The sequence below is a fragment of the Papio anubis genome, chromosome 10, assembly GCF_008728515.1.
Source record: "Papio anubis isolate 15944 chromosome 10, Panubis1.0, whole genome shotgun sequence".
In the NCBI taxonomy this organism is placed as follows: domain Eukaryota; kingdom Metazoa; phylum Chordata; class Mammalia; order Primates; family Cercopithecidae; genus Papio; species Papio anubis.
In genome coordinates, this window is record NC_044985.1 from 33,016,955 (window position 1) to 33,042,365 (window position 25,411).

The window sequence follows — 25,411 nt, forward strand, 5'->3', positions numbered from 1 at the left end:
TGTCTGTTATTGGTGTATAAGAATACTTTTGATTTTTGCACATTGATTTTGTATCCTGAGACTTTGCTGAAGTTGCTTATCAGCTTAAGGAGATTTTGGGCTGAGACGATGGGGTTTTCTAAATATACAATCATATCATCTGCAAACAGGGACAATTTGACTTCCTCTTTTCCTAATTGAATACCCTTTATTTCTTTCTCCTGCCTGATTGTCCTGGCCAGAACTTCCAACACTATGTTGAATAGGAGTGGTGAGAGAGGGCATCCCTGTCTTGTGCCAGTTTTCAAAGGGAATGCTTTCAGTTTTTGCCCATTCAGTATGATATTGGCTGTGGGTTTGGCATAAATAGCTCTTATTATTTTGAGATACGTCCCATGAATACTGAATTTATTGAGAGTTTTTAGCATGAAGGGCTGTTAAATTTTGTCAAAGGCCTTCTCTGCATCTATTCAGATAATCATGTGGTTTTTGTCTTTGGTTCTGTTTATGTGATGGATTATGTTTGTTGATTTGCATATATTGAACCAGCCTTGCATCCCAGGGATGAATCCCACTTTATCATGGTGAATAAGCTTTTTGATGTGCTGCTGGATTCGATTTGCCAGTATTTTATTGAGGATTTTTGCATCGATGTTCATTGGTGATATTGGGCTAAAATTCTGTTTTTTGGTATCAGGATGATGCTGGCCTTTTAAAATGAGTTAGGGAGGATTCCCTCTTCTTCTATTGATTGGAATAGTTTCAGAAGGAATGGTACCAGCTCCTCTTTGTACCTCTGGTAGAATTCAGCTGTGAATCCGTCTGGTCCTGGACTTTTTTTGGTTGGTAGGCTATTACTCTTTTTTTTTTTTTTCTTTTTTTGAGACTTTTTGAGTCTCCCTCTGTTGCCCAGGCAAGAGTGAAGTGGTTCGATCTTGGCTCACTGAAACCTCTGCCTCCTGAGTTCAAGCGATTCTCGTACCTCAGCCTCCTGAGTAGGTGGGGCTACAGGCAAACACCACCATGCCTGGCTAATTTTTATATTTTTAGTAGAGGTGGGGTTCCGCTATGTTGGCCAGGCTGGTCTCAAACTCTGGATCTCAAGTGATCAGCCCGCCTCAGCCTCCCTAATTGCTGGGATTACAGGTGTGATTTACTGTGCCTGACCTCATTCCTTTTTTTTTTTTTTTTTTTAAGGCTTTTCAAATTAGTGTGGCACTTTGGGGATTTGTCAGTATGTGAAGTGGCTATGCTTAATATATGTGCATGTATGTTAAAGCCACTTTCCTTTGTATAGCAGGACCTTGTTGCTTATCTGTCATTTTTGTCCATGCTCTTTGGGTTATGTAGCTATATGGTGAAGGGTCAAGTTGTTCCAATTTAGTCTTGCCAAATTATCCTCGTTATTATAATAATCATCTATTATTATGTAACAAAGTACTCCAAAATTTACTGTTTTAAAGCACCAATAATCATTTATTATCTTTCATGGTTTCTGTGAATTCAGGAATTCCGAAGTGGCTTGGCTGGGCAGTTCTGGGTTAGGGTCTCTCACCAGGTTGTAGTCACATCTAGGCTAGGGCTGCAGTCATCTGAAGGCCGGAGGATATATTTCTAAGCTGGCAGTTGGTGTTAGCGAATTGGTCCTTCTCCATGTGGATCTCTTTACAGAGCTGTTTGAGTGTCCTCATGATGTGGTGCTTGGCTTTCCCCAGAGCAAGTAATCCAAGAGACCAAGGCAGAAACTCCAGTGTCTTTTATGACAGCCTCAAAGTTCCACATCTTCATTTCCACCTAATTCTATTGGCTGCATAAGAGACTAGCCAGTCTTCAGTGTGTGTGCTGGGGCTGAGGCTGCTACATAGCTGTGACTACCAGCGGGTGCAGTCTCTGGGGACCACTACCGAGGCTGGGTACCACAGTAACCAGAGAGCAGTTTTTATTTGAGAAGTTTTCTTGGGTTTGATATGTACTTTTAAACTGAGAATACGGGAATGCCAACCAATAAATACTGGATTTATACAAAGCACAGTTAACTTTACATTCTGTTAAGCAGAAAGAAAATGGATGAGTTTTTGCAGACTGTTTGCTCGAGTAAGGCCCTCAGGGCAGAGGACACCTGAGATTGCCCTGATGCAGTTCCTTCTGGTACACTTTTTGGTACTAATATTAATATTTCTTGATTTTCCGCATCCTCCATCTGTCTCTGAATCCAAATATTTTGAAGAAAACAAATAAGAGGGAGGCAAGAGGCCGGGCGTGGTGGCTCAAGCCTGTAATCCCAGCACTTTGGGAGGCCGAGACGGGCAGATCACAAGGTCAGGAGATCAAGACCATCCTGGCTAACACGGTGAAACCCTGTCTCTACTAAAAAATACAAAAATCTAGCCGGGTGAGGTGGCGGGCACCTGTAGTCCCAGCTACTTGGGAGGCTGAGGCAGGAGAATGGCGTAAACCTGGGAGGCGGAGCTTGCAGTGAGCTGAGATCCAGCCAGTGCACTCCAGCCTGGGTGACAGAGCGAGACTGCGGCAGAAAAAAAAAAAAAAAAAAAAAAAAAAGGAGGCAAGAAAATGTTTAAGACAGAGTAGAAATAGCTGCTAATAACAGCAATAACTACTTTATTTCTTGAGTTCTTGCTATGTGCCAGATATGTCTCAGACCTTTTGCGTAAGTGATATCTTATTTAGCTCTTCCACTGACCCCATTTTAACTATGACAAAACTGATGCTCAGAGTAATTTATTCAAGGTCATGTAGTGAATGATTGGGCTGAGATTTGAACCCAGGTCTGTCTGTTTCTAAAGGCTGTGGTTAATCTGCTGCCTCTCACTGTATTCCATTGTTATAAACACACAAACGCAATGTTTGGGTGTCAGCAAGTTGAAAAGCGGTAGAGTTGTGTATTATCTGGAAGGATCTGTCAAAGGTAAAAAATGCAGGAAACTGTAATCCCAGATACAAAAATACTCTGAAACTGAAAAGTGCTTTATAAATGTAAAGTGGCAGTGTTATTAATATTATTCAGCTCAGAGAAGTAAGAAAATGAATCATGTATAATTCCTCTATTTCTTTTCATTCAGATTATCGCGGAACACCTGCCCATTAATCTTGACCCTGTTAAAACAATAACTGCCTATCCAAGTAACACATTGGAGTTAATGTGTAATTAAAGAAAATTATTATCACTTGGCTATGAAATGGGAATAGCAATATTTCAAGTTAATATGTATTTTAGACCAATAAATGTTTTAGTTTAAAAAAACTCTGCTAAAATGTACAATTTAGGAAGATATCAAACCATCAGTTTAAAGCATAAGAAGCTTTATGTCTGTAAAACTATTTTGTTGTAATGTCAATATGATATCATATTTGTCTTCCACACGAAGACATTGTCTTTCTGACAACCACTGTTTAAGAAAATAGGCCTTGGGAATGGGGAAAGTACATTTCTCTTGGATTTTCCTGTCTGTTGACATGTACCTTGGTGGCGTGAACACATTAACGATGAACTCAGTTGACGGTCTTGAGGGTGAGGGATGATATGTAGCCTTCATTACATTGCCTTGGCGCTGGGCCCGTAGGCACCAGCAGCAAGAGCTTTGATTTCATTTTAAAGGAGTTAGAAGAATGTGAAGAAGGTCATGGCCATCAATCTGTTATCACTCTGCTAGATAGGATCTCTTTAAGGAGGAGTGTGAAACATATTTTAAAAGCTCCAATGAAGGCCCCCAAATGGCGATGTTCATCCTACCACTTCCTAATGAAAGTGTGCAATCTCTGAAACAGAGCTCACAAGCACTGCACAACAACAAATTGTCTAAGGAAATGCTTTCATTTTAAATGTTCCCAGCTAGAGCCAGCATATATAGACAGTAGTTATAGTGGGGCATATGGATGAAAGCAAAAAAAATATCTTGCAGTCCAGTTAGCTTTATTAAATGCACATTATTGTGAGTGGGTCAGTAGTCATCCTACTGCAGAGAAAAGGAATGGAGACTGAAGTTAAATGTTCTGCTTAAGGCTGCTTATTGATTGGAAGGCAGGGTATATAGTCTTGGGGAGCCCTGAGCTCCCAGAATGCACCTCTGCTGTCACAAGCTATAGCCATGAGGTCTCTGAATATCATGTCCTTTGTTTTATTTCTTTTGTTTCATTTTTAAGGATATTTTAGAAAACAAATGTATAGTACTTAGAATTTTGAGTTCTCCAACATAGGATTTAGTTTTGTGAAATGTCATCTAACTTTTAGGGACATGCATATATATTTTTACATAAATAAAATTCTGATGCATGTCCAAATATCTGTCCTACTCATCATTGTTAGTATAGACATTTTTTGCTACTATGCTACAAAGCCTTTTTTTTTTTTTTTTTTTTGAGACTGGGTCTTGCTCTGTCACACAAGCTGAAGTGGGTGGTGATGTGATCTCGGCTCCTTGCAACCTCTACCTCCTGAGATCAGGTGTTCCTCCTGCCTCAGCTTCCCAAGTAACTGGGACTACGGGTGCGTGCCACCATACCTGGGTAATTTTTGTATTTTTAGTAGAGTCAGGGTTTCACCATGTTAGCCAGGCTGGTCTCAAACACCTAACCTCAAGTGATCCACCTGCTTCAGCCTCCCAAAGTGCTGCAATTACAGGTATGAGCCACCCCGCCCATCAAAGTCTTAATAATATTTCAAGATGGCATCATAGTCCATTAAGTTGATATGTCATAATTAAACAATTCCCATCCTGTTGGACATATAGTTTGTTTCTAAAATTTCCTCTGCTGTAGATGACATGATACTAGTTTTCTTCATGAAGATAGCTTTTTTATTTCCTAAGGTATTGTTTTCTGAAGCTAAATTTTTTCAAGAGTGGATTTAGAGGGTCCAAGTTCACTTTTGTTGTTTATGCAATTATCTTCATGGGTTTGCTTCCCTGAGAGATGGTGAGTGCTTTTTCTACTTTTTTATGTGGTTAATTTTCAAAACTCTAATCTGGATTCAGGAGTTCACATAGTGCTGATTTGACTGACCAAATCTGATGACTGTAGCAGTCCCAGCAGAACACAGAATTCACCCCATTGGTTCAAATGAAGAGGACGTCCTGAAGGGCTATACTCACAGAAGTGTGTGCAGGGTTAAAGAGCAAACAAGGGACTCCAACAGCGGAAAGTCACGTCCAGCTCTGGGCTGAAGGGATGAGAGAGGGGTATAGTGTTTCCTGAGGGCTTGTGGCCAGCCCTGGGCTGAAGGGGTGGTGGAAGGAAGTAATGTTGCATGAACACTTAGAGCTGCAGCCACGGAGAAGTAGGACCTGCTGGCGCCGGGGCTGTAGGAGGACAGAGCTTTCACCAGAGATGCTGCAGTGAAGCACCTGAGCAGTGGGAGAGAATTTGAGGCCAACCTCCCATTCCTCTCTCCCTCCAGTCTCATGCTAGTGCCTCCCACTGGCAGGACCCAACCAAAAGTCACCTGGCACGGGACCCTGGGTGGTGCTGCCTTCAGGAGTCACCCTCCTGGAACACAGAGCAGGGCCAATAATGGATTCAGTGCTGGTGGAGGTGAAGGGGCAAATGGAAAAACCCCCAACGAGAAAGAAACAGACCAAAACAAACTATCACCATAATTGTGGAGGTTTGTTTCAGTAGCAGCACTGGGGACCCATTTAGTGGAATCTCAAGCATGGTTTGTGTTTCACACCTCTGACCAAGTAGCCCAGAAAGGCCTTTGCCAGTGACCCATTTATCATGAAAACTGCGTCACAGTGGGAGAGCTGGGGGCTCCCGAAAAAGCACTCAGCACTGCCAAGTTCGTGTCACAAGTCTGTGGATGCCGTGCTGGTTCTGTGGCCATGTTTCTAGTCATCTTGCCCCTTAGCTCTCAGATTTCTATTTCTTTAGAGAGAAGGTCTCTGGTGCCCCTGTCTTAGCTCCAGAACTCCAGTCGGTTTTGAGTGAAAGAGCCTTTATTTCTTTTTTCTTTTTGAAAAACGTCTATTATTTTTTCTTCTTTACTTTTTTGAGACGAGTCTCGCCTGTCGTGCTTCAGGCTGAGTGCAGGGCTGATCTCAGCTCACTGTAAGCTCCGCCCTGGTTCCCGCTACGCATTCTCCTGCCTCAGCCTCCCTCCCGAAGCTGACCTTCATAGGCGCCTTCTCCTCTTCACACCTCGCCCGCTAGTTTTTAGAGACGTAGGTTTCACCTCAGGAAAGACAGGAATTTAACCCCTGCATCTTTCTCGATCTGCTGACCTCGTGATCCGCGCGTCTCGGCCTCCCGAAGTGCTGGGATTACAGGCTTGAGCCACCGCGCCCGGCCTTTTTTTTAATACTTTAAGTTCTAGGGTACATGTGAACAACGTGGAGGTTTGTTATATATGTATACATGTGCCATGTTGGTGTGCTGCGCCCATTAACTCGTCATTTACATTAGGTCTATCTCCTAATGCTATCCCTCCCCCCACCAACCCTCCCACAGGCCCTGGTGTGTGATGTTCCCCACCCTGTGTCCAAGTGTTCTCATTGTTCAACTCCCACCTATGAGTGAGAGCACGTTTCTCATTTCAGTACATACTCAGGGCAGCTTGTCTGTGTAACCACGTCACCAGGCAGCATTCCACAGGGCAGTTGCTCACTTTGGGGGCTGAGGGCCTCTGAACATTTATGGACTTCGGGGATTTGTGAGTCCTCTATACACATTTTCACATGTCGCTTTTATTTGGATGGCAACAAGAATTTAAGATAGGCATTTTCTGGATCATTTGGAGGACTACCTTATAGCTGAGTACTGTGACATGGTTTCAGTGCCTGCACCTATGTTAGGTTTGTGTTCAAATTAGTGTCAAGCAGGACCACTTTCAGTGTGGAGTGTTCTTAAGAAAAAATCATGGTACATTTAATTTGATCCCAAAGCACTGTTTACATTCAGAGAGCAAATGCCCATACAGCAGGCTGATGAAGAAAGGTTTCACAGTAGTTCCAGAAGGGAAGGTGGCAGGAGATTTCAGTCATCACATGGAACAGGAAGTAAATGCTTGCTGAGCTCCGGAGAATCCGTGCCACAGTGATCAGTACTGTACAGCTCCTCATTTGGGCAGCAGTGTGGTTTCAGCAGAACATCATCCAGCATGTTAAATTAATGCTTTTAACTTGAATGCTATTGGCTTTATGGTTTGGGTTGTCTTTATTTATGCATGTTCTGTGGTGTGGGTAGATGAAGGGTAGTATGTCTAAGGATTTTGGACCTGAGTTTATGTTGGTTGTTTTCTAAGTAACACCCTAATAATGATAATTAGAGTTAACATTATGAGACTTCAAGAGAAGATCTTTAAAAAAAGATATGTACATGACTAAAGGTGGACAATTACTATGTGGAGGAAAGGGCATTAAACTGGTAATCTTGGCCTTTATGTCCTCCTCGTGAGAAAAGGGAAGAAAAGAGAAGGGAGGGAGGAAGAAAAGAACTATTTAAAAATGCTGTACATACCTGTAATCCCAGCACTTTGGGAGGCTGAGGCAGGCAGATCACAAGGTCAAGAGATCGAGAACATCCTGGCCAACATGGTGAAACCCTGTCTCTACTAAAAATACAAAAATTAACTGGGCGTGGTGGCACGCACTCCCAGCTACTCATTCTGGAGGCTGAGGCAGGAGAATTGCTTGAACCCGGGAGGCAGAGGTTGCAGTGAGCTGAGATTGCGCCACTGCACTCCAGCCTGGCTGACAGAGACAGACCACATCTCTAAATAAATAAATAAATAAATAAATAAATAAATAAATAAATAAATAATAAATGCTGTAAAAAACCACAATTCTTCACCCCAAGAATTCATGAAGTTTTGGATGATTTAGTAGCACATATTTAGGAAATGTAATACTCACCTGATGTTATCCAAGAAGGCACCACGGGCTCCTTTGCTGTATGCTTTTCTAGTTAAGGACCCACTCCTATGGAATCCAAGGGCCATTCTTCCTGTTTTTACCATAACCAAACAGCATACTGAACTCTCATAAATATTTACTCACTAATTTTTCTGAAGTACTAATTCCCTTTGTTGAAAATATTAAAGAATGTCTTGTCCTTTTAATTCCTCACTGCACTAACCCCTCCAAGAATATGGCTTATGAATACAACATTTCTTGGAGGATGCCAATATATAGTCCTTTTGGGGGCTGAGACCAGCTACCTTGTAATTATCAATGACAGTTTTTCCGCTGGGCAGAGAACATTGTCTCCTCTTTGCATATAGCAGATAATTGTTATCAATGCTCAGGGCAATTATGTGCATGTGGGAAACCCAGGTAATGGTGTGTTTGGTGGTAAGTGCATGGTCTGTTTTTTTGGCAGGGGTTCTGAAACCCATGATGTTAAGTGTGCATGTTGGAGTAGCTCAGCATTCTTAACTAGGGTTGTCCTTAGCAACCCACAAGCATAGCATCACTTCTAACAGTTCTGAAATTGCATTAGCCGGGCAACTATTAGCTGTTATTGCCACTTCACTAATTCCTCTAATGGAGTTCATCAGAAATAGAGCCCCATGAAAATATTAGATAGTTCATAAATAATTTGGAAGTGGCACTTAAATGTGTTACACATTTTCTCCCCGGCCAACTGACCTTTCTACTTGCTTGCTTTAGGATTACATAAAAAGGAGCCTGAATTCCACAAGTTAGGGTTCCAATTGCAGTGTTGCTCTTCCCCAACTCTTTTCCCACCTCCTGCTCCCTGTACCAGCCCCACTGTCCAACTTGTCAGGGAACATGATGAAGAAGTGGCCACAAGAAGCTTCTGTAGGTCATTTTCTTAGAGCCCAACCTTTAGGTAGACCCAGGCTCAGCAACCAGGTTACAAAGAAGCCTTTGAAGGATGGTCTTTCTGTGATTTATTATTTTCTAAGAAGAAAGTTCATGTAGGTCGATGTGGTCAGACTGTGTCTAGCAGAAAAATTCCAGGAGGAAATTGGGTTCTCCCAGTGAAACAGAAACTTCGTGTTGCCTCATTTCCGCCATCCTAATCCTCTGGATTGGTAAAACCCAGGAACTCAAACACATCTTACCTCCCAGTCAGTGCTGTAACTTCACAAATCACTAATATCCAAGCCTGTTTGCCAAAGTCAAACAACACCTAGCCCGGACAAAGCCCTTCACAAACAAAGCCACACCTGCCCTGCAAGTTAGGATAAGTAGATTACTCTCTAGACACAGCTGAAAGTTTAAGCTGCCAAAACACTCTTCCCTCCTCCTGGAGGATTTTCTTTGCTCTAAGCCCCTCTTCCACCCAGGGAAGCCACCCTGCCTCCAGGGGCCATGGGATTCCTCTGGAGAGTTTAATTCTGTCTGGAAACCAGTCAACCTCTTCCCCATCACAAGTGTGGAGGGCAGGCTTGGCTGGGATGGATTAGGTTAGGAGGGAAAGTGGTGAGGAAGTCCTGGCTGGAGGTCTTGGCAGATTAGGGCTGTGATACCACTTTCTCCCACTGTGAATAAGGTTGCTATCCTAACCCCATTTCCAAACAACTCAGACATCTTAGAGTACTTTAACTCCAATCACTCTCTCTTGAATTATATGCTATTGTTGTCCGATATTTTAGTTCTGACTTCTTTTACCACCACAGTGTAGATATCTTTTGTTTTACAGAGACAGTTTAAAAATACTCATTTAAAATTACCTACCTATATACCAACTTTTCTGCTCCTTGACATTCCTTACCTCCTCCTTGCTAAAGTAAGGTCTTTAGAAATTCTTGTGAAGTTTTGTTGATAGTAAACTCTCTCTGTTTTTGTTTATCAGAAAATATATTTCTCATTCTTAAAAAATTTATTCATTGGGTATTCTAGTTAAGACTTATTTTCTCCTACCACTTTGAAGATAACTACTGTCAGTTTATAGGTAAATAAGTACAACTGACCCTTGAACTTGAGAAGAGATGCTTAAACTCTTCATAATTAAACAAATGCAAGTGAAAATGAAAAGAAGATAACTACTATCTTCTGACTTCAGTTGTGGCTGTTGAGAAATTAACTGTCAGTCTAATTGCTGACCTCTTTCTGGCTGCCTTCATAATATTGTGGTTGCTTTTGGTATTCTGTAGTATCATTTCAATGTCTCTAGATGTGGAATATAGCTGACTCTTGGACAATGGTGGGGTTAGGGGTGCTGACCTCTCTGCATGGTTGAAAATCCATGTATAATTTCTGACTCACCTAAAACTTAACTGCTTAATAGCCTACTGTTGGCCAGAAGCCTTACCAATAAAATAAACAATCAATCCATACTTATTTTGTATATGTATTATATGTTGTATTCTTACAATAAAGTAAGCCAGAGAAAAGAAAAAGCTATTACGAAAATCATAAGGAAGAAAAAATATATTTACCATTGATTAAGTGAAATATACAGATAAAGGTCCTCATCCTTATCTTTACATTGAATCAGCTGAGGAGGAGAAGAAAGAGGAGGGGTCAGTCTTACATCTCAAGGGTGGCAGAGGCAGAAGAAAATCCATGTATAAGTGCATCCACACAGTTCAAACCTGTGTCGTTCAAGGGTCAACTGTACTTTTGATTTCTTCTGCTTGGGATATAGTGTGTTTCTGCATCCTTGGATTGGTGTCTTTCACCAGTTCTAGAAAAACCCTGGCCATTGTGTCACAAAATTGCCTCTCCTCCATTCTCTATTCTCTCCTTCTAGGACGTCCATTAGGCTTGTGTTCAACCTTCTTCTGTGCTTCATGCCTCTTAATAGCCTTTTAATAATTCCCATCTCTTTATCTTTCTCTCTGTACTGCATTCTGGTTATTTTTTTTCATAAGCCTTGTCAGGTCAGTAATTCTCTATTCAGCTATATAAATCTGTGGTTTAGTCCGTCCATTGAGTTTTCAGTTTTAATGATTTTATACTGTTGTTGTTTTGTAATTCTCTTTGGCTAGTTTGCAGATCTTTCTGGTTATTTTCTTAAAGTCTCTTTTTGTTTGTTCATTTTAATATTTCATATTTTATTATATGAAATATTTTTATATAGTAATATTATTTGTCTGAGAATACTAGTTATTTGGTAATTGAGGGTGTAATTCTGTTGTTTATCATTTATGCCAACTCTCATTTTCATTGTTTTGTTTTCTTGTGTTTTGAGAAATTATTTGTGTGAGCTTATATTTGGTACAATTTAGTAATATTGAGGGCTCAAACTGAGAACTTTCCTCCAGAGAAGATTTAAATTTCTTGTGTCCTGGAATTTGGGATCAGGACTGATCTGGGACTGCGTTCGTAACCTTTAAGGATCTTGACTTATTGCCCAAGTCTCAGGTTCAGCTGCCCCACCATGCGAGGGTCCCATTGCTCAGTCTCCGGTTCCAGAGGTCTTAGCAGCACCTGCTCCCAGGGCAACCCTGACTTAGTGTATGCTTGCCACTTACTATTTTGATTTTATATTTCCTTCCTTTCCTCCCGTCTTCCTTGTATGTATGTATGTATGTATGTGTATATCTATGTACTTTCTTGGGACATTGTCTTTAATTTTTTGGTGGTCATAAATGTATTATAAGATTGTTATAATTACCCAGGATCCCATTATATTGTATCAGGAAGACCTTGCAGAATATGTGCTAGAAGCAGAAAAATGGATCTCTTATAGAATACCCCCAGTTCCTTGTCTCCTTTCAGTTACAGCTAACTTGGGCCTAAGTGTCAAATGAGACCTGGAAGTACTCTACTCTTGGTTTGTGGGGTACAATGGTGCCCTAATACCCAGCACCATTTCACATTCTACCTAATGATCTTCTTTGTTGGACTGATCACCTTGAGGTCATTGGCCAGAGGTATGTCTTCAAAATATAGTACTGCATAGGTAAATGATGATTTTTTTTAAAAAAAGAAACAAATTGGGCCCCATATTTGGGTATTCAACTCCTTTACAAGATATATTTTCAGCTAACATATATTACTTACATGATTTCTTAAAAGGAAAAATATAACCTATTGCTTCTAAAATCTTTTTGTTTTTTTTCTTCTTGGATATGATGTTGCCATCATTTGCTTCTTGAAAATCAAGCTTGAGTTTAATATTTCCTTTTGTACCTAGTCATATCTATCATGTAATAAACTTTACTGGAATTGAATTGCATTTTCTAGATGGTTTGACAGAGACCTGGATATGGCATTTAGGGATGTTCCATCAAATAGCATTTTAAATCTCCTGACAGGCCAGTCTTTAATTAGTAGAGCAGATTATTTGGTTCAAATTATAGATCCAAATCATGGGCTTTAAGGATACTTTATGAAAACTGCTTCCTTGCCCTAGTTCTAATCATTGGCACTGCATCTTTTCCACATTATTGTTGAGCAGTTACCGTAATTCGATGAGAGAGTCTCACAGGATGGAAGGTGGAGATAGAACTGGGTTTTATTTGGTGTTAATCAAGGCAGTCTTTATAGTGTTTTTGTCTCACCTGGATAGAGACTATTGAAAGAAATGTGTAAGGCATTAAGCATTTCGCAATGAATAGTGGTAACAGGTCCTTTGAATGTGAACGTTTCCTGAATTTTATCTCTCAAAAAATAAACTTAACAAAACAAGTCAAAATTTCTTAGGGAAATTACAGAGCTTTTGTATCAACAAAATAGCAACAGGATGCGTTGTAGAAGGTTATGTATCTGTTCATTGCTCAGATGCATAAGAAATACCAGTAAAGAACATATCACCTGCTTTTTCTTTGCTTTTGAGAGACTGCTCTAGTTTTTATCTTGCCTAGTGTTCCGATCCCCTTGGTTGTAACCGTAAGAATATCTGATGAGAATTATGTAGGCCATCTGCTCTAACTTCACAAATGAGAGAAAAGGAGACTTTATCTGGGGAACCTCATCTCTTTTCTGATGAAAAATGATGAGTAATCCGTGGTTGCTTGAAATGTAATGCTGAGTGGGTGAATAGCAAAGGGCATGTGAGATATGGGGGGTCGATTGCATGCTTTTTAAAACTCAGCATATATGGCACATCCTTTAAACACAAAAAGGTCCTCTGCTGGTTATCTGCCAGGGATATGCAAGGTAAGAATGACCAAAATCCATATGTTTAGGACGGTTCTTGAAAAAGTCATCTCCTATAGACTTTTAAGATGCTAATAAAGCAAATAAATGTAAGAGCTCTAGCGGGTAAAGTTGCTTAGGGTATAAATGATTTCAACAAGCTTGGGAATGTACAAAATATAGGAAGCAGGATGTTTCTTGAGAGTGTGGCACAAAACACTTTGGACAAGTGCCAGGCCTGGCTACCCTCTGCATATGTGTCCCAACCCATACTTCTTTAGGGAACCCCTCCTCAAACTCTCTATCTGAAAAATCTCGTCTTTGGGACGGATGCAGTGAACTCCTTCCTGCTGAAGTATAAGTGACTAATAAGCTTTGTGGGTTTCCTCCTCCTGGTTTATAGCTGGAGATAATCTTTAAGTCAATGGGATGCAGCCTCAGTTGTGTAATAGCCAAGGGTATCTCCTTGGAGGAAGTGGTGAGGAGTTCTAAGTGCTGTTTAGAGTTATAATGCTTTTCCTGTGGTGTATGCAGCATCCCCAGCTGCTGGTGCTATGATGAGGTAGGTGAGACTTATGGTGGACTTTATGCAGACTTCTTGATGGGGCTTTGTAGGCAGAGGAGAGAGCCTGTATAACTCATCTTTGTATTGTGCATTTCTAATTCAATGCCTGGTGCAAGATAGAAACTCTCTAAGTATTGGCTGTTGCATGGAGGTCAGCCTGGGACCTTCCTTCCCAGACACGGGGCCGTGGTGTCTGGGAAGGAAGAAACAGGAGGTATTCACACAGGTGCCTGGACTTCTGCTTCCTCTTCATCCCAGGTCCTCAACTTTGGTCCAGGAGCCTGGGTACTGCAGGCTTTGTGCTCCAATTAAGTGGGTACACCCCCCTCTTTCCTGTAGGCCCCTGAGAGGCCAACTGGACCACAACTCCAAATGGCAGCTTTTCTCCCTCCAACTCTTAAGTCTGATTTTCTGAGCCTTGGATTGGTCAGGACACAGAGGGAAGATTTGTTCCCCCGTGAGGCTGTTGCTGAGGACAGTTTGTGCCAATCACCTGATGTGTCCCCCAGCCTTTGCTCTCAAAATGGCAAATTTCCAGATGTATGACATTTTTATTATTCTAGGGGAAAAAATTCTTTAAATGCCTTTTGAAGGGGAGGAGAAGAGAAGTCACTAGTTTAATTTGGACAGAGTGGTTTGGCTTGGGTCCTATAGCCATATCATAATGAGTCTTTATTTAGGCACACATCCATGGAGTAATTAATCCAGGAGGGGCAGAAGCTGGTTATTTATCTTAGGTACCTGACAAGTTCTGTTTTATACCTGGTGGTAAAGTTGAAGATGCATGTTCAAAACCAAAAGCTTCTGCATATTACAGAGGGTATCAGGCCTTGTCCCACTAACTTACAACAGAGCTAGATTAAGTGATTTTCTGTGACTGGGGAAAGGAGTATTGACTGCATTCCCCTTCCTAATTCCTGCAGACACTGAAAATGTGTATCCACTCCATCTGTGTCCTGCCAAATATTTCTACCCAAGGACAAGAGGACAGTGTACAAAATCTGGGTCTTTCTTGTACCTGATTTGTGGTTAGGAAAGGTTATTGAGCCTCAGGACCTCTTTACAATGTGTCCCCAGCCTAAAACCCCCTACTTACTTAAAATCCCTTTATCCCAAATGTCTACAATATCAGTCATAATGATACCTTTTCATGTTCATTTGTTTAGATATGCCACACTTCTGCCTGCTGTTGGCAACCCTCCTGGACTAGGCTGCTCTTGTTAATCACATGGATGTTGTGAGTATTATGTTCACAAGTGGATGTAGAGAAGATACTTTTATTTAACCATAAATCCTCACCACATGACCTACTCATGCTTAGCAAAAATATATTAAACATTTGTGATCTGGAGTTTCATTAATCTCAGGGATTACACTGCTTGTTCATTGGTTAAATAATGTGGTTTCAGTATCTTCCCCTAATCATATTGACTTTTTATGAAAGAACTTTTGACACAAAGCTGTGTCTCAGAATGTTTTGACGTAAAGGTAGCTGCTGATCTTAATTTGCGATTGTGGATTCATTTCATCTTGTATGCTTTTATGTTATAGGTTTCTTAATGTTGCCAACATGAAAGTGCTTCAGATGGCTTTGAGTCCTAATCTTGTGGTTCTGTTCACTGAAGATAAGCTGCAATTTTTTGATTATTTTATTTTCCTATGGATCGCCAATAGGTCTAAATAACCTCCTTAGTTGTACTGGCAGGACTGAGTAAAAAGACAAAGGATAAGAAAGAGGGAAGGAAAGAAAGGAAAGAAAGAGAGAAAGAATGAGCAAATATGAGAAAGAAAAAGAAGAGGGAAAGAGGAAAGAGAGAATTGTCTTGGGAAGGTGATATAGGCCACTAATTACTTTAGAGCTGCAAGCCTTCTGCACAATAATTTATTTGTAAGTCCAGAGTTAGAAAGGGCCCATCTTCAGAATCCCAAAAGAAATATATATGTGGGCCTATATGGTTGGTTAGCACCACTTCTCTCCTCCCTAAGTTTAATGATCAAAGGATGAGAAAGTTGTCAGATCCCTTCCTGGATCTTAAGTCAGTCTCTTGTGTGACTGACTTGAAGAGTCACAATGAAAATTTCCTAACATAAAGCGAAGGACATCTGACCAGCAAAGTCTTTGGGAGCTAAAACAGAATGAGAGGCTAGAAAGAATTGATGATGAAAATACTTCTTTCAAAGAGAGAAACATCTCAGAAAAATCCACAGAACCACAGAATCTTAGACAGCACTCTCAGGTGATCATTTTAGTCTTGTCATTTGTGCTTTATTTATGGAGAAACTGAGACCGGGAGAGGGGAAGAGACATGCCAAAGTTAACCCAGTATGGAGCTGAGCAAAGCCATGCATCCTGGGTCCCTTTTTATACTGTCATACTCCCTTTTTTAAAAGAAACAATCATAGGCAAGTCAGGGCTGGTTGCATAGAATTAAATGAAATAGGGCAGACAGAATTTATTTCACTGCATGCTTAAAGAAGAGCCGTGCCTAGAATGAAGTTTATTTTTTTGAGGTGTTGAAAATGTAAATTTTCCAGGGCCATGCCAGATTGCCTGTGTGCAGCAAACAGAAGCAGCATTCTAGATGGAACCCAGGGAGCCTGGGACAGATTTACAAAGGGTTCATGTGGAAATGGACTCACCTTTCATGTACCATGATTTGGTTTCGGTTTGGGCAAAAGGAAAGGGACATAGAAAGGTACATAGGTTACTGACAAGTGGAACATGATTGCTTAGATCCTTTCTCCAGGAAAGGGGTTAGATGCAGCTCAATTTCTCAATCCCTGGCAACTCTAGTGGGTGTGGGGCCAAAGCCCCACATTCTGGCTCCCTCTCCTTTTCCACAGATGGAAGTGAAATGAACTCATTGGCAGCTACACACCGAGAAGGAGAAAGGCTTTGAAGCCTTTTTAGAGCTACTTAGCAAGGAGTCTTACTGCTGAAGACTGGGGACAACCTATTTCCATTTTACAGATGTGCAGTTTGTTAACTGTGCTTGGCCCTGCCCCATTAAATTAGCCTTCCACTCTTGGTAGCTTGTTGAATGAATTGCTAGGACTCTGCTTCATTGCTGCTTGGCAGGCAGTTTAGTAGAACACTTTGGTAGCAAGCACCAACACAGAATACTGAGACTTAGAATGTCTCAAAGTCTATCCAAAGCCCTCAGCTTCTGGGAACTGATGCTATTATTTATTTACTTATTTTAAAAATTTTTTCTATGGTGCATTTCATTGTAGCAACAGACCAAGAACAATTATGGATCAGGAACTGTAGCGCTTATTTAATCATATTTCAGAGTTTTGTTTTTACTAGGTTCTAGATCTCCAGTGAATTATGTGGCCCACAGCCTCTCATTTCTGTGTACCTCTGGGTTGCTTCCTCTTTAGCCAGACTTAAGATTTAAAGGGCCCACAGACTCATATTCAGGAAATTGAATGTCGTTGGCTAGCGCAATTCTAAACTGCAAAGTAATCTTGGGAAACTGGGGCTCTGTGGTCGGTTTAATGAGGTACTAAGACCCAGGAAAGGTACTAAGGCTCTGTGGTCAGTTTAATGAGGTACTAAGATCCAGGAAAGGTACTAAGACCCAGTGGTTATCAATAAAACACTATATTCATTAGTATAGTTTCATTGATAATTAGTGGGTCTTAGTACCTTTCCTTCCTCCCTGTCTTTTGACTTTAGGTGCTGGAAAGGGTGTAGGGTAGCCAGCGTAAATCTGCTTCACTTCAAGATCATAACTAGGCATTGCTATTGATTTCTCCTCCCTTTGGGAATATCTTAGAGAATAGTTTTGGGAACCAGGCAGAGTTGGGCATATTTCAAGAGTATCAGAACCACTAAGTCAAAATGCATTCACATGTCAGTCTGTAAGGTATAATCCTAGATGTATTACTGCAAGATTAGCAGAACTTCTTGGGGCACTTGCTTCAATTGGCTTTGACTTTTTGTAGAGTCCTTTCCTTTGCTAGAATCAGGGAGAAGAGAAGGTTAGAGAATGTTCTTTCTACCTTCATTCAGTGTGCTTCGGTGTCAGTACGGAGATGCACAGAGAGAATGTGTGTGAGCTAAAAGAGTGAAATAAAGAAAATCCATGTAGCAAATATGTATTGAATGCCTACTTGGTGCTAGATGCTGTAGATACAGTAGTGAATAAACCATGGTTCCTGTTCTCTGGGGATATGTTATATTGAGGGGAGAGGAAAGACCAGCAAGCAATATGTTTCTAGTGGTGGCAAGTGCTCTGCAAAAACAAATAAATGAAGGAAGGAAGGGAAGGAAGAAGGAAGGAAGAGTAAGCAAAGCAAGCCAGCAGGGAAGGGGGCTGGGGAATGCTTTAGGTATTATTTTATGAAGTGTGGTTCCGAGAAGGGAACATTGAGCAGAGACCTGAAGAAAGGAGAGAGAGAGAGCCCTGTGTACTTGAGCTGGAGAAGGATCGGGCAGAAGGCTTAATGGGATGGAGTTAGCTTCTCCCTGCACTCTTCTCTGCAGTCACATCTTACTACCTTGGCTGCTTCTGATTTACAAGTTGGCTATTCTCATTTTAACCGTAGTTTTATGAGGTGGCTGCTATTAAATGAGAATTATGCCTAGATTGTACTTTATTAAGGCAGTTGTTGTTGTTGTTAAGCACCAAATTCATTATATTTCAATTACATGGAATTCTGATTCTTTAGAAAGCCACAAAAAAGACTCTAGCCTACTAAACTCTTTATCGCTTCTAAGGTATCTGTACGCCTGGAAAACTATTCCTTGGGGGATGGGAATGCTTACATAAATGTAGAGTTGTTTTACTGCCCCTGCAATTCAGATCACTAGAGAATATTCATCTGAAATAAAAGTAGGTTTGCTTAGGATAGATTTGAATCAATGATATAACTTGAAGCTATGCCAACAACCCCATTCTCTCACAGTATATGATGTGGCAGAGGGAAAAGTTGGTATAAGAGGAGGCAGTGGAATGCAAGAGCTTTGCATTAGCCAAATTTGGAAGCAAGCCAAGATCCGTCCTGAGACCACGTAGTCAATGTGGGTTGTCAATCACTGTCTACCAGCCCAGGGCTACTTGATCAAGATCTTTGGAATTGGTGTGCTGGAATAAAGAGTAGCGAGGCATGCAAGGTTAAGAACATACTATATTCATAAAATAATATTTAAAAACCAAAGTTATTTTAGAATCATGGGAAATATTTACAGGAACCATCTTTGAAGATTACTTGTAGTGCCGGATGTAGTGGCTTATGCCTGGAATCCCAGCACTTTGGGAGGCTGAGGCAGGTGGATCACTTGAGGTCAGGAGTTCAAGACCAGCCTGGCCAATATGGTGAAACCCCATCTCTACTAAAAATACAAAAATTAGTCGGGTGTGGTGATGCACGCCTGTAATCCTAGCTACTTGGGAGGCTGAGGCAGGAGAATCACTTGAACCCGGGAGACGAAGGTTGTAGTGAACCAAGATTGCGTCACTGCTCTCCAGCCTGGGTGACAGAGCAAGACTCTGTCTCAAAAAAAAAAAAAAAAAAAAAAGATTACTTGTGGTTGTGTCTGATTTTCCCAGGGTCCCTTTGTAATGTCAATTGTCAACTTTTTTTTTTTTAAGTTTTGAGAATTCCTTTAGGTTAAAAGGCTATTGTTTAATGAGCTTTGTGTGCATATTTAAATATGTGTATGTATGAATAAAGAAATGGGTATTTTTGGCTGGGCACAGTAACTCACGCTTGTAATCCCAGCACTTTGGAAGGCCAAGGTGGGTGGATCACCTGAGGTCAGGAGTTCAAGACCAGCCTGGCCAACATGGTGAAACCCCATCTCTACTAAAAATACAAAAATTAGCTGGGGGTGGTGGCAGGTGCCTGTCATCCCAGCTACTCAGGAGGCTGAGACAGGAGAATCGCTTGAACCCAGGAGGTGGAGGCAACTGTGACCCAAGATCGTGCCACTGCACTCCAGCCTGGATAACAAAGTGAGACCCTGTCTCAAAAAACAAAAGTGCCGTTTTTTTCCAAACTATTTCTAGAGGCTTAAAACATTTTTAAAGAAAGAATTAAGAAACCTCATAAATCAAATGAGAGATAATTTACTAAGAACCAGAGCTGATATCTTATGTTACATTAAGGGGATATTTTCCTTGATTCTCCCTGCCATCCCTCCCCACCCCAGGCTGGGAGTCGTACCCTTTCTTTGTGTTCCCAGAGTATCCCATGAATGTCTAATCATAGTCATCGCTACCTGCTAATTCATATCTTTCCATGGCTTTCTGATGGGCTGACACTGTGTCCTTGAGCTTAAAATTACCAGCAGTTTGCATGGTGGCTGACAGGTAATAGGGGCTCCGTGTATGTTTATTGACTACGTAGAAGAATGAATGAGTTATTAAGATTTATATCTTATTCAGAACATTCTGGCAACCAAAGCAAAAAGAAAAATATATTAGTTCCACAGTTTCATATGCATATAAGTCTAAACAGAGCATTACTTCGGAAGTTGCATTTTTATCCCCTTGGTGCCAAGTGCCTGAAAGTATTTATCTGATGAAACAGTGAGTTTCATAGGAAACGTTATTTTCAATATTTCATAAGCTACCAGTGTCCTGGACTAAATGAAAGAATTACCGTGGCTTTTGGTAGAACCTGACAGCCAGAGGCCAACTCTAGCATCCAGAGATTCCGAGTCTTCATTAGCTTCTTAGCAGATTCACTGGTACAACGTCTCACTCGCAGATGGCAGTGGGTCACGAGGCATCTTATTGTATGCCACTGGATTTTATTTTCGTGATTGCAAGTATCTAATAGATATTCTGCTGAAAGATTTTTCTGTGCTGAAGCATTAAGTGAAGTGTGTGAATTAAGGAAAAACATCCAATAGAAAACAAATTGTGAGGGTGCTGCCGTCAGTTTAGAAGGGTATGGTTCCTCCAAATTCCGCAGAGGCGTTTGTCCTTGCTGATTTATAAGCTTTGTGAGAAAATAATTATTTTGTGAAAAAAAATGTGAATACTGGTGGAAGTAAGCTAATGAATATTGGCCTAGTTAAAAAATGTTTTTAGGCAGCTTATTCTGTGAAGAGGGAACAGTGCTAAGGAGTACAAAGATGTGGTTGCTGAAGGAAAGAAGATTGATTGATTTTTGCTGTGTATATATGGGCCAAGATAGAGAAAGAGGACAGAGAGGAAAATTAAAAATCCTTTGATCCAGCAACAATAATTCTTCATTTAAATGTTTTGGATGGATGCATTTCCTTTTAAGTTGGATAATAACTTAGTAAAGAAAGGCAGTGAGAAGTTGTGTTCTGAATGCCAAGGCAGTCTAAGGAGAGAGTGAAGGCAGCAGATATTTATTGAGCATCTGCTGTTTTCTAGGCATTGTGTAAAGGATTTTAGGTATTTTTTTTTTCTTTGAACTCTTATAGTAATCCTGTGAGTCAAAGAGGGGGAACTGGATGAGTGAGGTTAATTAAATTGTTAAGATCATGCAGTTAGTGTATATATCAAAGCCATGAGTGGATCCATTTAAGTGTGTTCCAAAGCTCAGGCTGCTATTATTTTATTTTTAAGATACTCCAGTGGTTTCCCATTTGCAAGTAAGGGACCCACAGGGGCTTCAGAGAGATTGCAGAGGGTTCATTTAAGGGCACATCTGGCTTATCTATGTTTAAGAAAATATGTATCTCTGAAATATATATATGTCTCTATTTCAAAAACATGTAGGCATTTCAAAATTTACCAATTAAAATTTTATTCAAAAACTTTTGTCTGGAATATAAATTCAACAAGAGCAGAGATTTTTGTATATTTTATGTGATATAACTCGTGCTTAGAACCACGCTCAGCATAACAGATGCTCAATAAATATTTGTGCATACAAGAGTGAAACAATCATTATAGTTCTTTAAATATGCCAGGGCTTATTTAATCAAATTTTCGTTAGTAGACATTTAGATTGTTTTCATTTTTTCTTTCATAAACGACACATCTGTACTATAAATAAATCCCTACACATATATCTTTGTAACTTACAAAGAAATAGTCTATTATTTCATTATAATAGATTACTGGAAGTAAACTTGCTGGGTCAAAGGAATACATATTTTAAATTTTAATACAATCTTTCTGGGGCAATTTGGTATGATGTACCAATGCCATTACCTCTAATACCATGTAAAATTATCTGTTTTCACGTCAACCCGGCTGACATTAGGAGTTAATCTTTTCACTCTTTATAAAGTATCATTAAATTCCAAAATTCAGAAGGCTAATTGCTTCCTCCAAGTTTCTATTTATCCTGCTTAGAAGCTAGAATAATGTCCTGTGGCTTCTTTCCTGCTGAGTTGAAAGAGTTTGTGTGATGACATTATTCATTGAAATTACTTTTTTAAAAAACACAAATTATGTTCTCTTTTCTACTCTCTGAACTCCTGTTTGAATATATGGATTCAGACTCTTGTCATTGATAAATATGAACCTAGGGAGGGAAAGGAAGTCTAGAATTAGTTGCGCATTATTAGCAGGTAGAATCTGACCACTTGATGAGAAACAGTTTATGTATTGCTGCACAGTAGTCCATGTGATTTCTTGTTCCAGGCCCAACAGTTTGAATGAGTGTGACTCCATAGTATATTCATGTTGGCTATTAAAGATGTAGAGAAGAAGCTACTGACTTTTATTTTTGCCACATAAGCAGGTGCAGATGTGGATGGGAAAATCCATGTGTGACCAACAGATCTTTCCATTAGCAGATAAAGAATAAGAGCACTGACCTTTTGCATGGGTTTTCAGCAGAGGAGATTTTCTTTTTTTAAGTAGACACAGGGTCTTGCTCTGTCACCCAGGCTGGAGGGTAGTGGTATGATTATAGCTCACTGTATCATTGAACTCCTGGGCTCAAGCGATCCTGTCACCTCAGGCTCCCAAGTGGCTAAGACTACAGGTATGTGTACCACACTCAGCTCATTTTCAATTTTTTTGTGGAGACGGAGCTTTGCTATATTACCTAGGCTAGTGTTGAACTCCTGAACTCCTGGCCTCAAGCAATCCTCCTATCATGGCCTCCCAAATTGCTGGTATTACATAGGTGTGAGCCACTGCACATGACCATCAACAGAGGACTTTAAGAACACACAGAAGCGTGTGTTCAACATTCTCCAAAACAATTTTGGCAGTGTTCTATTTTCTAAAGTAATGTTCTCTTCTGTCTTATGCACATGAAAACTACGTGAACTGGTATATTCCTCTTGCTGTTTACTAGGAAGTTCAGAACCAAATGTAAATCTTAATAACTCATTAATTCATTTATTCAATAAGGATACATGGAAACCCTATGACATGTAGCACCGTGAAGTGCTGGCAGTCCTGAACTCAAGGCCACAGTGTCAGCCTTCCAACAAGGTGGTTCAAGTTCCAACTCGGGAAGGAATGGTTTATTGCCTCCTGGAGCCCCTATGCTTTGGATGCTTGCCCTGGAAGGGGAGAGCATGGCTTTTCCCATGAAACATAACCCCGTTCTCCACTAAGCTTATTAGCACTAGAAAGGGGGCAGCTCATTTTCCTCTCAAGTGTAGTCAAAGGCTACTGTTGTCCAAGGGTGAAGGGCCCTTGGTGGCTTGATTAGCACACAGCCTGGCCTGTGCCCATTTTCAGATGGAGACCATCAGATAGAATCTGCCGCTTCATTAGGTTGACACTCTTCCTGCCCCCTCTTGTAATAATGTCACCAGAGCACTTAATAATTTTAGGTAAATGCTGTAAGCATACACTTCAGAGGCAACCCAGGGTCGGCGGTGACAGATGCTAGCAAGGCAAATCTTGTCTCATTCCCTGCACTGTTTAAAATATAACAAGCAAAGAGGTATCATAATGGGGGAATTTTAAGTATTACAGGAGCAGAACTTACAGCAACATAACTACTTTAAAAAAATCTCTTATTCAAATTTGCAGTGTTTCAAGATCAAGGGGGCCATGAAATAAATCAGATTTTTATTACAGACTTAAAGAAGATAACTTGTTTATCTTAGAGAAGAGAAGGCAGAGAGAGGCCCTGAAGTATTTGAAGATAGGTAATACGGATCATAGTTGTGAGCTCCTCTCCATTTCCCATGAAAATTGGAGACATATAAGTCTTACACTGGTTCAAGAAGAAATTAGGTTAGACTATAAGAAGAACTTCCTAGAGACTGGAAAAGCCCGTGGGTAGGAAGAATAGAAGACTCACCTCTTTTTAAAATTTCTTGCTTCCTTCCTTTTTCATTGTTGCGTGGGGGTGGATTTTATTTATTTATTTTTTTCTCTACTGGGACTGAATTCCAGAAGTAGTTTATTGGCCTGACACCAGGCTGTGTATAAATTCACAAATGTATTCACAAATGTATATAACCTGCTTCCAGAGGACCTTGTGCATGTGGGAGGGATTGGAAAGATTTGTTCTCTATTTCCTGGGTGATAGGCTGTGGTGGGAAAGGGCTGGGGACCCTGAGTGTTTGGCTTGTAGCCTACACCTACCACCATCTTTTCTCAGTCAGTGCTGGTGACGCCAAGGCAATGAGCGAGCTTGTGGCTCAGTGCTTTGCATGATGTGGGGCTCCCTTAAAGAACCAAAGTGTGGGGAGTTCCTTCAGGGCAGGGCTGCTGGGAAGTGGCAGGGCGAGAAGGCTTCCTTCTGTCCCAGTGATTCCCTCACATAGGTTAGCGCTAAGTGAGGTCCAGAGAAGGTAAATGGGAGAAGTCCCATAGAGAGTTGAACTTGTAGGAATCGGGGGTGTCTGTTCAGGGCATGGCAGCTGAGTCCTTGATCCTCGGGGAGTTAGCTAGATCTGACTCACATCTGCTGGACCATGAGAGCCAATGTCCCTCCCACACTCTTAGATTCAAATAATTTCTTTAAGCTCATCCTTGCATTTAGAATGCCAGTACTTGTAGCATTGTTGTTGTATTCCCCACACTGGCTGAAAGAAGATTTTTTCCTTCACTTTTATGATTGGGTGACCAAGGAAATAAATGCCTAGTGAATTTCCACAAAATCCAGCATCATGGTGTAAATTCTTCCTCTCCATCCTTGAATTTTCTTTCTCCAGAGAAAACTTTTTTCCATTTGTCCTATCTTTGATCGTTAGTTAGGCATAAAAGGAGAGAGGAAGCTGCAGTTTGCAAAAATAAACAAACACTTTAGAAGGGGTTTGGCCAAAACATAAAGAAAACAATGTTTAGATTTCCCATCTGCAAATTTTATGATAGAGACACATATTTGTTTGGTGCCTACTGGGTGCTATAGGTACTGACAGATAACAGTAAAAAAGTCCCTGTCCTCATGGAGCTTACCTTCTAATGTGAGAGGCCAACAAAAATCATCAGGTGGTGCTAAGTGATGAAAAAAGCACTAAAACCAGGTAAAGGAATAGAGATCGACAGGGTAGAATTTTTTTTAGATAAACTGGTCAGGGCAAGCTTTTGTGACTAAGTGACATTTGGGCAGAGAGCTGAGTGAATCCAGGGAGTAAGCCATGTGACTGTCCGGGGCAGAGCATTCCAGGAAATAGGAATAATGCATGCAAAGGTCCTGAGGCAGAGCCACAATTGTACTTGGTGCATCCACATGGAGTACAGCTGGGAAAGAAATCAGGGAGGTAGCCAGGGTTCATCACATTGTTTTGCTAGGAAAGTCTTCCATTTGTCAGCACTGTTCTTGCCCTGCAGTTTTTACTGAGTACGTTTGCATGTACCAATCAGGTAATGACCTCCTTGAAAGCCTTGTTGAACGTGTTTGCTGGTTTCATTGCAGACAAGTTAGCCCTGACAGTTCATCAATAAGCGAATTTAAAAGGACTGTGCAAAGGAATTTGGAATATCTGCAATAAGTTTATTAGGCTTAT

General features: G+C 40.8%; 1 protein-coding gene across 4 annotated transcripts in view; it reads left to right on the top strand.

Annotated features, from left to right (window-relative positions):
• Positions 1–25,411, top strand: part of LYPD6B (LY6/PLAUR domain containing 6B) — a 181,577-nt gene that overhangs the window by 80,980 nt on the left and 75,186 nt on the right. For 2 of the 4 annotated variants that reach the window (XM_031651223.1, XM_021923588.2), the window contains exon 1: positions 11,025–14,788. The exons of the other annotated variants lie outside the window; for them this stretch is intronic. The gene's annotated coding sequence lies outside the window, so the exon portion shown is untranslated. Of the gene's footprint in view, positions 1–11,024; positions 14,789–25,411 lie in introns of those variants that run through there. 4 annotated transcript variants of the gene reach the window in all.